Source organism: Colossoma macropomum, unplaced genomic scaffold (assembly GCF_904425465.1).
Source record: "Colossoma macropomum unplaced genomic scaffold, Colossoma_macropomum, whole genome shotgun sequence".
In the NCBI taxonomy this organism is placed as follows: Eukaryota; Metazoa; Chordata; class Actinopteri; order Characiformes; family Serrasalmidae; genus Colossoma; species Colossoma macropomum.
In genome coordinates this window covers 12,070,695-12,083,945 of record NW_023494794.1, presented here as the reverse complement: position 1 = coordinate 12,083,945, position 13,251 = coordinate 12,070,695, and the positions used below count along the sequence as shown (strand labels likewise).

At 38.8% G+C, this 13,251-nt stretch overlaps 1 non-coding gene across 1 annotated transcript; it reads right to left on the bottom strand.

The window, feature by feature from the left end:
• Window positions 1–12,450: 12,450 nt before the first annotated feature.
• LOC118815149 lies at window positions 12,451–12,650 on the bottom strand. The gene has a single exon (XR_005007793.1). It is a non-coding gene; the product is annotated as a U2 spliceosomal RNA (small nuclear RNA).
• Between the last annotated feature and the right edge of the window lie 601 nt (window positions 12,651–13,251).

Sequence of the window (13,251 nt, the reverse complement as noted above, 5' to 3'; positions counted from 1 at the left end):
AAGAAAGTTACCCAATCAGAAATTTTTATCTCTGTGGTATCAAGCCGAACTAACTCTTCCACTGGTTAAGGATTCAAAAGTTAGAATGAAAGTCTAATAAGTCAATAAGTAATAAGTATTACAAAGTAAAATATGTGTTGAAATCTGTTGCAAGCTTTAAATGAAACATAAGAAATGTATTTTACAAGCTTCAAATGTCTACTTTTACTCTAGAAAGGTAAAACATGGTGTTAACTGCTGTTAGCATAGTGCTAACATACTACCAGAGTCCCATAGGGGTGCTGGCAGAAATGAGCATAGCCATGTTTTTTCTTCTTTTTCACCACGTTTTGACATTCATGGCCCGAACTGAAGCCCTAGCCTTAATATTCATGGTTCAGTGCTGCATTTGGGGGTTGTGAAACCTTAGAACACTCTATGAACACTCTTCCTAGTTACGAATACAACTTGGTTAGCAAAAGGGAACCTTCACCGATGTGCTTAACACGAATGCCTTAAGAAAGCATCAGCAGCTTTTAAGAAATCACTTCTATCCAGTCCATCAAAGCCCTCCAAAAGGTGCCATTCATATTGCAAGTAGATAGAGAAAAGATGGGATAAGAAAAATGGAAATAGGACTGATGGAGACAAGAAGTGAGAGAGCACGCTCTTATGGTCACTTAAGATATGTTGGCTGAAGGAAAGAAAAAGTGCACAAAAGAAAAATTGCACTTACTGGTTCACACCGTAGCCGCCCAGGATTTCAGACATAGTGCTAGATACGGGCATCTACATTGTGCTTTGCTTTTTGTCAGGCTAGCTAAAATGCAGTGCTGAAGGATGAGCAAAGCTTTGTGGGGAATGTTATTGTCCCTGAAGCCTTCATGGGGTGAATGGGGCTAGATAGATAGTCCTGCCACTTGCTGCTGCTTTTCTATCAGTTTGTGAAGCTCTTCTTCCTGTAGAAGACACACAGCACCTTGTAGATCATCCTACACTTCAATAATGCCCTCTTCTTTTCACAACCTGAAATAACCTTTTATGTGCCATAATCTATATCATCCCTCACCCTCTGCAAAATCAAACACTTTTCCTCTCTCTCTCGCTCTCTATGTCTCTCTTTCTCTCCCTTCAGCTTTTGCTGAGATCAAAGGCTGAATGAAGTTACAGGGAAATTTATAACAAACACCCAGGCACCACTAAAGGCCAAAGTGTGTCTGCCGCTGACGGCTTTTATTCCAGCTAAAGAATGAAGACTCCACTACACGGAAAGCTAGGGCTCGGTAAGACTAGCTCACAAAGAGAGCCTGAGGTGAACGGCTGCATTTTTCAGGGCAGATGATTGGAATCAATTAGCGGACAAAGGATCAGTGAAAGAAGCTCTGTCGTGGCATAAATGCAACAATGCTGCTCCACTTATACCTGAGCCTATATGAACGCACACAAAACACCACTATATACCAGTGGCGAACCGTGACTATTAGAGCTAGGCTTCCAGTTTGGACCAAATGTAAAAGACCACCTCTATGAAAATGCTAATTTTTAGTAGTGTGTTAGCATTAAGCTAACCGCACCAAGCAAATATTTTTGCCTTTTGTAGATCAAAAAAAGACATTAAAAGCTGCTAAAAGACATTCCATGTTTTATGTGAAGCTTGTAACAGACATAACATAAATTATACCTTGTTGCAGTTTTACAGTGAGTCAATATAGCAATGATGAACCGTGACTGTTAGAGGTAGACCAAAAAATGTCAAAACCTCACCTTCACAATAATGCCAATTTCTGCTATCACCCCAATAGGATTGTACTAGTTTGTTAGCAGTAAGCTAATGCAATTCTCATAAACATTTCTTTGACCATTCTAGATTAAGCACGGACATTTGAAGCTTCTTTAGAAGCTTCCAGAACATTTTCCATCTTTTACTTGATGTTTATGACAGATATATTTTATATAGCTTCACAGTGACTTCCTTGATGAGTCCTGGTATAAAACTGCTGCTGCTGTTTTCCATTTCTAACATCCCATTGATTAGGCTGCCATCTCCTATTCACAGTCATTGATATATCTAGAACTTCCAGAAGGTGTAAAGTGATGATTTTCACACAAAATTGACCTTGTCTGTTGGAAATGAAAACATGATTGGTTGATTCCTCTGTCACTTCATAAGTAGGTCTTAGAGTCAGGTCTTGGAGTCCTAACCTATAGGAGAGCTCTCCTAGCTATGTCTACCTAGATACCATGGAGAAGAATTCTGGATTGGCCAGTTTTCCACTCTGCGTTTGAAGAATTTAATCCTTTTGTTTACATCTAGAATTTAGCAATAAAACAAGAGTAATACCATAACACATGCAGAGTTTAAAAACAAGTATGAATCTATTGAATAAAAATATACTAAAATTAAAGACATCTTTTAGTTTCTGAAAAAACGTCTGGTCTGTAAGGCTCTAAGGTTCCTCTCTTCAGTAAAGAGCCTGGGCATAGAGCTGCCACTGTTTTCCGTTTTCCACTTCTGATTGAAATGAACAGAAGGCTACCAGTTGTATTGAGTGTAGATGACTAAACGTCCAGAAGACACAGAGTGACGTTTCTTCTCACAATATTGGCCCCATTTGGTCCCATTGGAAATCAAAATGCGATTGATTCCAATGTTGGTTCCTAATGTTGTTGATTCATCTAGCTACCAAGGGGAGAACTAGCTTGACTGTATCTACCTAGAAACCACAAAGAAAAAAAATCCAGCCAAATTTTAACAATGAAACATGAGAATTAAAATACTTACAGAGCATAAGTACAACAAACTTGATAATTTTGTTAAATAAAAATAAACTTACAGATTTTTTTTCACAAAAATCATTAGGCCTTCTTTACAACCCCTCTGGAGTAGCATCCTCCGCTTTCTGCATCAGCATCATACCATAACTTAGGGCAAACTGTAGTCAATTCAAGTCAAGAGTCATTGGCCAAAGAAGGATTGCAGCTTCAACTCAACCATTAACTCTCTTTTATTCAGTCAACACAAAATATATCATAATGTTTGCTATCTGTTTGCCACCAAAGTGACGTGAGCAGCATGTGTTCCAATGATTTCATGATAATGTGGTTTCTTGCACAATAAAACTGCCAGTTAGCGTTGCCCAGTGTACTTCTGATAATGATAAATGGCTTGGCCCATGCGCACACAAACAAGCTTGGAAAGAAAAAAAGAACTCAACCTAGCACAACCTCAGCCATGCAACGCAGGCTTTATTAAAACGCAGACGTAATGGAGGAAACGAAGAGAGCAATTCACAAGCCGCATGCTCGCGTGGCCTAACTGGACATCCGCTCGCTGCCTCCTAAAATGTTATAGACCACCATTGTGTTCTCACAAAGCATGCATGCAATTAGATTTCCGCCTGTCATGCTTACATTTATACACGAGTTTGGCCGCCACGCGCTTTTTCCATCTGTGAAATCCGCTCCAGCCTCTCTATGCCTGGGTTTCTAGCTGCCCTTTTAAGCTGAATTGTTGCCATTTTTTTTTTGAAGGATCAATGAATGGTATTTGAGGCTATGACAAGTTAAATACACTGGTAGTGGAGTCTGTAAGGTGGTCCATTCCTAAAGAGTCTGTATCCATCTCTGATCTTTATAACAAAAGTAATAAGGAAAGTAACAGCCACATGGAACTAAAAAGGCAACTGTTTATGTCTCACATGATGTACAGAACTGTACAAAAGTCTTAAGGCAGGGGTGTCCAATCTTATCCACAAAAGGCCGGTGTGGCTGCAGGTTTTCATTCCAACAAAGCAGGAGCTTACATGATCAAATGTTTGAAGCCTGAGTGGAACTGATTAAACTAGTGGAATCAGGTGTGCTTCAGTTTGTTTGGAATGAAATCTTGCAGCCATACTGGGTCTTTGTAGATAAGATTGGATGCCCCTGTCTTAGAGTGTGTCTCAAAGAGCTCCCTAGTTCAGTAAGTCAGGGTACTGCCCAGGGAATCAGCCATTTTTCTAGGGTGTCTCATTGTCAGAATCTTTCCAGTGCTCTGGAACATTTGTTCCCTGAAAGTTCCTATAATGCACCGTAAAATCCAGTGAGCATGGACTGTTAACTACACTCCCTGACTGGAAATAGCATCATGCCTCCAGCTCGACTTTCGGAAGGTTTTAAAATGGAGGACGAATGCTGAATGTTATCTCATTGGCCTCTTCACCTGGAAAAAAGTACTAAAAACTTTATTTTTCACACTTGTGAATAAACAAAGCTTACTGACAATAGTTTTGGTCTAGCAAGACACTGTCATAGTTTATCATTCATTATTAGTTTTTACCGACTGAAATATTCAAAGCGACTTGATAGCTACTTAGCTAACTAGATGCAGTTGTCCTTGATTTAACTTATATACTTTGATGTTAGTGTTTGCCACGGTAACTACCTGTGCTACCAACAAAATAATATCACCTGCTATATTTCACAAGTATTGCACTTACTTTATTCATTTTATCAACAAACAATGACATTAAATTAACCTGACCTGCTAACGGGCTATAGCTAACAGGCTAACTGGGCCCCTTTGAAAATATTCAGTTACGGACTTTAAGTTGAAATCTTTACTGAAAGAATCAGATTTAAAGTATAGTCGCTTAAAGTACAGTCACTTAGGTGAACCATGGTTAGCTTGGTGCAAACGTCACTAACGGAAATTAACATTTATGCTAGTGGAATTGAACAGCTGAAGAAAGGCTTAATTGCGTTAAGCATTGCTATGTGTGACTGACACACACAGCTGTGTCAGGGTCTCAGTGTGAAGAAAATGAGAGTGTTCATAAAATGAATATTCCATCCTAAAAATGACAGCATGGCTAAGTACAGCACAGTGGATGAGCTTCTTAGTCAATGTTTTTGGTAGCGTGTTCCTGTATACTGTTTGCTGTACTGCATACATAATTGAGTTGTCAGTGTCCCAATGTTCTTACCTCCAGGTACCTAGCCAGTGCCCGCATTCATATTTACTATGTACTGATTCACTACATAGGAAACTTATGAGCGAATCAAGACACAGCCATAAGCCACCTAAGCATTTTTTTTAAAATGAAGGTATGCTTTTTTGCAGCGCACCCTGTCTTTAAGTGGATATTCCACCATTTTTAAGAAGTTTGGTATAATTTAGTAGCCAAGATGTAAACGAAAGTCATTCAGAGTTGTTTGATGTAAAATGCTCAATTCTAAACACATTTACTCAGAATTTAGTCAGAATTTTTCACAGTGGTGGTGATAGGAACAAGACACTGGGAGCATTTACCACTTCTAAGGCTACCTCACAGTAGGTTATTACATGAAATGGTTATGAATATGTTGCCTGATGCCTGAGACATTGTTTTACAATAATTTTGAGACACAGTCTTGACCTAAAACATGTAGTTTTTAAATTCATCCATGGTGGTGAAGTACATGCAGGGCAAAATAGTTCCCAAAGACATTACATTGTTTTTTGGATTCATCACTATTTTACTGTTATCAACATTACATACTCAGTAGTTGGCTCACTGGTCATTTTGGATAGTAAATAAAATGTTGTAAACTTTGTGAACCCTAGTTCCTATCACCACCACTGTCAAGAAATCCAAACCACTCTGAATTACTTTAAATGATTGATTTATGCAATCCAGCTTAATAGACATTCAACTTAACCCTACCTTAAACCTAAGACTATTAATAATTACCAGATAGTACGTAATCAGTGAAAACATCCATAGATAATCCTCAAATAGATAAACTCTCAAAATAAAGTGTTTCCAAAACTATTTATGAGGGTAAGTGTGGTTTTACTTGTATATCCAGTAGTCCACATAAAAATGAACATAAATGCAGTAAAATTATTTATTGTATTTGTTTATTTAATTGATATCTTCTGAATAGGTTAGAATAACATAGGTTTGGTTCCTCTCATCACTGATTGTTCATCAATAGCACTCCTCATTTAACTTAATAAAGTACAACTTAATCAAGTATTGATTAGCCAAAGCAGGTATCAGGTGCTAACTACAAAATCTGGGTTGTCTTGAAAAGAGGTTCTGACATTAAATGATACATTTACTGTATTAATGTTTATTTGTATTTATTCTGATGTCAAATAAAGGTAGATGATAGCTTATAATATAATTTTCTCAGGTGGCCTAAGATGTTTGCACAGCATCATATGCCCTGCACATGAGTGCGACCACATCTGCTTCTCAGCCTTGGTCCTGGTCCAGTTCTCAGCTCTGGTCCTGGTCCAGTTCTCAGCCTTGATCCTGGAGTAGCTCTGCCCTGCTCATTTTGTTGTATTCCTTGCTCTAACATCCTTGATCCAACTAATCTGCCAATTAATAAGTGCTTCCTGAGTTGAAGTGGGTGTGTTAAAACAAGGACAGCAGTAAAATCTACACAGCAGCTGTTCTCCAGGATCAAGACTGGAAACCACTCTGCTAGGCTTCAGAATTGTGCAAATTCAACCAATCATTTCAATATTTGCAAGGGCTTACAATTACTGTAAACATGCATCTTTTGTGCTACCTTCCAGGAAGCCATGGGTAATGCAGAGGTGACCACATTTGCCAGAGGTATAATCTATAGTCCTGATTTTTTTTAGTCAATATTGTAGTTTCATAATTCTAATTTCATTAGAAAACTCTTTACTTTGAGAATTTCAAGCAGTATTAAATTTGTAAATCACAAGTCTGTACGTCTGTGCTGTCCCAAGTAACATTTCTCAGAGGTACACTTAATTTCCAACTTGTTTTTCTCTTGATTTTATCAGGAACTTACAGTCGTATGCAAAAGTTTGGGGTCATTTGGTCAAATGACATGTTTCATTAATTTTCTTAGTGAAAACAAGTTAACACATATTCTACAGATTTTAATGCACATTCACTATTTATTTGCTGAATTTAACTTATTAGGGAATATGTTTATATGTTTGGCCTGCGCAAACGTTATGGCACCTTTTTTGTATTTTATGTTTTAGTTTTTTCATACATTATTAGAAATTGTGCACTAACATTTTGCAGAAAAAATGCTATATTTAAATTTGTTCACTGTAGAGGTCATTTGACTCATTTGATGTTCAAATGTTTGCATACCATTGTATAATGAAACACGTTAGATGAAAGATATAAGGCTCACAATCATCAAACCAAGCATTTTTGTCCACAAAAAGGCACCAAGATCCTGGTGGGACTGAAAGGATCTCAGATTTTTTTGAACACACAGAAAAAAGTCAATCTCCATAAAAACAGCACCCTTAATTGTGAGATATAGGACCAAGCACTGTCTGTTCCTGGGAGAACATAGTAAGAACACCAATAGCTAACATCAAGATGAATTTAGGGAAAGCAATTAGGCTCTGTTTCCCATAATGTGCTCGGAAGATAAGGCAGTGTGCTCTTGAAATCAGTTAATATAGGTATGACTGGACTAAAGGATTTCACTGAGGACATATCTTTAGCGATGCAGGACATTTGGACATTCAAAAAGAAGCACAAAGACCATTTTCTAATAATGTATGTTTTTATACCAACAGAAAACATGCAAAAGAACTCTTAACAAGAATGACCAGAAATTTGCCCCATTTCTTTGTATTACCTTACTGTTCTTCAAAATGAGTCTTTGAAGCAGTAATGGAGACAGCAATGAGACACTTCTGCACCCACCGCTATTGCCACAGCATTGCTGGACATGATACACCCACCACCATTATCAGGACTCACTGAGAACCATAATTCTCAAAATATACACCGAGATGGAGGAGTCCATTCCTGCAAACGCCTCACTTGGCCCCCACCTGATTTGACGGCAGAACAATGAAGACAAGTCCTGAAGAGGAAGAGAGCACAAGAGGAAGAGGGGGCAGAGGGACGCAGAGTGGTTGCATGATGGCGGACGAATGCCGCAATCTCCCTGAGATAATGAGCGCCTGTGTCTCTGCGAGCAAGATAAACATTATTTCTGGCATATTGTGGCCGCCAGCAGCTTATTTATGGCCTGCCTTTTGTGCCGGGGGAGCTAATAACGCTTCAAAAAAACCAGCAGAGTGGGAGCCCTCCTCGGCTCAGGCTCTCTCCCCTGCCCTCGCAGTGCTACAGGCACTCCAAGTGCTACATCAAACGCTCAGCGTCCTGGCCTCGCTCCCTGTTAATTGTATACCTATTGTTCCCATGTAGCGCCCGAGCAGCAAAGAAGGAGAAAATGGAGGCGGGGAGAGGGGGAAATAGGCCTCCATAATGAGGCCACTGCAGCTGAGTAAATATACTCTAAAACAATATGAACTGTTTTGATGCCTCCCCTTGGCTCGCGCACGCTGCCAGGCTTATTACGGCCTCACCTTGATGATAAATAAGACCCTGCAGGGTTGTTATAGGGGAAATGTGGAAGTTTGAGGAAATACAAGCTAACAATTTGGGGAGCAAGTGGAAGAGGTACTCTGAAGGTAGTTTGGGGAAACACAAAGGCCAGCAAATGGCTTAGGTCTCAGACCACTACTTATTGAAAATGAGCTATGAGGTTGTGTACAATCATATTTTTGTAATTTAGCAACTACTGTGTGGGGTTTTAGCAATTTTGCGATTTTCATGCTGAGACCTTTGTAAGAAAGCAGTTTTTGCATTGTTGATGAGGTATCGTGACTATCCAGATCTGTTTTGCTGTTACTTTTCACCTGTTGATTAGGCCTGAATTAATTTCTTGGCTGTTTCTCATAGACAATCTCTCAGCCTTACCAGATTTTCTGCATTTACTCCTACTTTAGTTTTTCTTCCTGCTTTATTCTTCCTTCCTACTTTTATTAGGCCTACCATAAACATGTAAAGTTTGTCCACACTGAAAAAGTTATGGGATGTTGTGCAAAGGCACTGAATGCTAAATACATTTTAAATTATTAATAATTTCAGAAAACTTTTGAAAAGAATTAGTTTAATTTTGATGATCTGATGATGGCTAGCTGTTACTGTTGCTAGGTAATTTAACATAGTCACTACTGAATTGTTTTGAACTACAAAGACAAATCCGGATTTATTTGTATAGCACTTTTTACAAAGAGTGCTGTCAGAAAGCAGTTTTACAAAAAATCTGGGTCCTAGAGCCAGATGAACAAGCCAAGAAAATCAAGAAAAAGAGCAAAAGGAAAAACCTGGAGTGGAACCAAGACTCAAAATGGGAACACATCCATCTCTGGTCGACACTGGATAGCAAAACAATAAAACACCAAAAGCAATGGAAATAAAGTACAGGATTTTACAATTCAAAATGTTGAATACAAAAAAAGAAAAGAAATCAGCTTGTCATTGGACAGTGAAATTGTTTAGATTAACCAACAATGGCAGATGACTACTGTTAGAGGCCTATACGAGTAACAAATGAGAAATAGCTCTATGAAAAAAACAATCACTGTCAACTGCCAAGTAACAGTGTAACAGTGTTACAGGTACAGTTCCTGGCTACTGTTAGAAGTGTATCACAGGGAAAACGAGAGTTAAATTCATGACTACTCTCAGAAGCCTATCATGACATTATGTTAGTATGAATATGTGAAGAACTCAGTACATTGTGAGGCTGGTGAAACAGTGTCTATGATTAAATAGTTCTAGTTTAAGTCTGTGCAGGTCCCAGCATCATCAGGAAGGTCAGTGGTGCATGCAGGTGAGACTGCGCAGCAGAAAAAGGATTGGACATGTAGGCGTCTCCATGATGGTTGAACTGTTCAAGTTCGTTTTCAAAACACTGTGGGTTGCATCAGGTAGGATTCATGTTCCCTAACTAAATCTCTAATTTATGTCCTCTAATCTCATAGTTAAGATAAAATACAGCAGTTTTTGTTTTGTTTCTGTTTGGAAAGTCACACTGAAAAGGCACGAACACCTAACTCTCTGATGCCATCTTTTTGCCATTGTCCGACATATAGAGGTGAGAGAGAATGGGTCAGAGTTCAATCCCCCTGCTCTACAGTGCAACCTCCCCTAAGTAGAGGGAATATTTATGAGGTGTCATTTTTATGGAAATGTGAGTAACAACAGGTTTAAGAGGGCAACTCTAACCTTGCTGTGACTTGGCCTGACCTGGTTTGAGAAGGGGAGAATAATATCTCTGGGCTTTAATTAGCAGGAAAGCCTACAGTGAGTCACCCCTGCATCAGTGGGCCTGATGGCATGCCTCAAGTCTGCTTGTAGAATGTCCAGGTTTGGCCATCCCTTATAGGCAGGTGAGGAATATCTAGTGCCTTATATTACTAAGTCTATGGACAAGATGAGCACTACATGGCACATGCACCATGCATGCAATTTGCATTCTCTGTCTGAAGAACACCACTGTGATCTTAAATTTCAGTCCCAGTGGAAGAGCCATAACATTCATCCTATTGAAGTTGCAGTTATGCAGTTATGTTGTAATTTGACATAAATTCCTTCTCAATTATTGCTCATTCAAACAAGTGAAGACATTTTATCAGACCTGCAAATTTTAAACTTTCAATGCATTGTTTGAAAGTAAAAGATGAAATATTTTATTATCATTTGAACTTGATGCTACATCAGCAACTATGTAATTAATCAAGTTATTATGGAATTACATTCAAAGAGTTTAGCAAAATGATGGTAATACCTCTAGACGATTTCTCGAATGTAAATTGTGAGTAAGCGGCTATGTAATTGCATAGTTGCTACATAAACAACAATGTATTACATGTTCACTAAATAAGCAACTATGTAATTAAGTAATTACGCAGTTATATTGGAAAAGTATAGCAAATGATGGTAATAACTGCAGAACTCCACATAACATGATGCATCATCTCCTGCTCCTCTGGTCGGTTTCAGTGAGTGCGGTGATCATAATTGGCTTGCAAATGCAACATCTCATTTTTGCCTCTTTTCTCCTCATTGAGTCCACATCAGAAGTCCACTGTCGCCTGCCCTGCATCCCGACAGCAATGGGCTTTGCCTCTCTGGAGCTAGGTAGCGATGACAGATGCAGCAATATCCTTAGACAGAGTGAATATGCAGTAGGAGCTCACTGGCTCCCTCCACACAGCCTGTCAGTCCGGTTTACCATCAGTGCTCCCCAAACTAGCAATTAACTCTCCAAGTCCCACTTCCCCCAATGCAGACCCTGTACTGGCCCGACGGCCTGTACAGCCCAGGGGTACAGTGACCCACAACCACCACCGCCCCCCACTACCATTATACCACACACACCTCCCTCCATGCCCCACAACCCCCTTCTCATTGCATGCACCAGATCAGGGACACTGTCTCCGCAGTCTATGTCAGGCCTCCGAACTTTACGGTAAAAGAATACAGTCAATTTTGTGCTTTACCTCAGACAGAATGTTCCACGACAAGCAGAAATATCCGTAATGAAGAAGGATGTTAGCAAGCTGAAGGCTGTTGGACAACAGAAGCGGGAACATTGGACAACGCTGGAGACTTCTTCCAGCTTTAGGTATTAGAACACTAACAAAAAATGATATGTATACATAATCCATATTCTTCCCAAAATAAAAACAATAGCACTAAACATGTTTAGAGCTTGTCTTACCAGAGCGCATACTATGCTATGAAAGAAGAAGCATTACAGTCATTTAACCATGATTAAGCAGCAACAAGTACAATATGACAAAATAGACCAGTGTACAAAAAATAATTTTAGTTCATTTTTCACCTATTATTATTAATTACAACAAACAGTTCTTTCCCCAGTGTAGTTCATCAGTAGGCTGGTTGCCAAGCAACATAATGGTCAAAGATTCCATGAACAGCACAAGATTTTTAATAACTTGGCGCAGTAATGTGTGTGGCCTATTAAGTGTACATCAAGAATTTAACAACAGGCTTGAAAGTGATTTTAGATTTTAGGATCAAAACTATCCATTCAATAATTAATATCCATTCTAAAAGCCTGTTTCTAGACCTACTGAGCAAAATCCCACATTGTAATTGAACCATTCCTTTTCCCATCATCACTTTATATTCATTTTCTATTCATTTTTCAAAGTATCTATCCTAAAGATCCCAGGCTACTGTGCTGACTGCTACTCTTCATGTGAGCTAATATGGAATTAGTTTACTATGGTGAACTTTGAGAAAACCAAGCCACTTGCATATCATCAGTCCTGAGAGAAGTAAATGGCCGCAGGAATGGTTGCACATTTTTATGTAGCTTCAGCCTGGAGGCGGATGACACGCAAGTGTAATGGCACTGCTGCATCACTCCACCCCAAACTCTCCTCAACCAACCTCTCTACCGCTGGGTATGTCCAGACTCTAATGAGAACTTGGGCTGTGGAGTCCCTTTCACCTTCAGTGTTCTCTAATTACTGAATCACTGCCTGCAGATACACTATTTCCCCCTAAAACTGTGGTCTTATTCACTTCACACACTAACACACACACACACACATGTGAGGGCATAGACATATGGGTCATTCTATAGCTCTAGGTGCATTTTTTGTCTGTGGGATACATCCTCAATGAATTTTCATCATGCCATTAGAATATATACATATAAACAGATAAACAATACATTGTGATATCTGTCACTGTGCTGGCTTAAGCATTTCCAAATTTCTTTTTGAGGAAGCCCGGTATTTACAGATATTCAATTGATAAGAACAGATACTACACTTGATGTTAGCCAAAAGGCCATCACAATACTTAGAAACATCTGTTCTTCTTACAAAGATATTAGTAACTTTTTAAAAACAAAATCTTTCTGTATTTTATTGTATTTACAGAAAATGAAGATATAAAAGAAAACAGAAAACATATATAAAAACCTATATTCAACAGAAAGCCTCAACAACTAAATATAGTGTCATTTTTTCAGTATTTACTAGAAGATTTGCTTTCAGTTTTTCAAACAAATCTGCAGAGATATTTTTCCTCCAAAGTTCAGTCTTAGAAGTTGGTTGCACTTTCTGCTTCTGACAATCCAAGTAATCCCAAACACATTCAGTGATGTTGAGGTCTGGACTCTGGGGTGTAGAGTCCATTGTTCTGAAACACCAGCAGCTTCTTTGTTTGATTTAAAAATGTTCCTTTTACTGTCTATTTTCTTTTCTCAGTAACAATGTCTTCACAGCTGCACATTCTTTCAGACTTAAAGCATTGCATTCTCACAGTGGAAGGATGGACAGAATTTGTCCAAATCATTATTAATGGTAGATTAATAATGATAATGCAAATGAGTGGAGCTTGATTTTCTCCTTTCTCAAACATGTAAGCTTTAAGTACTGTTTATCTGATGGTGACAGTG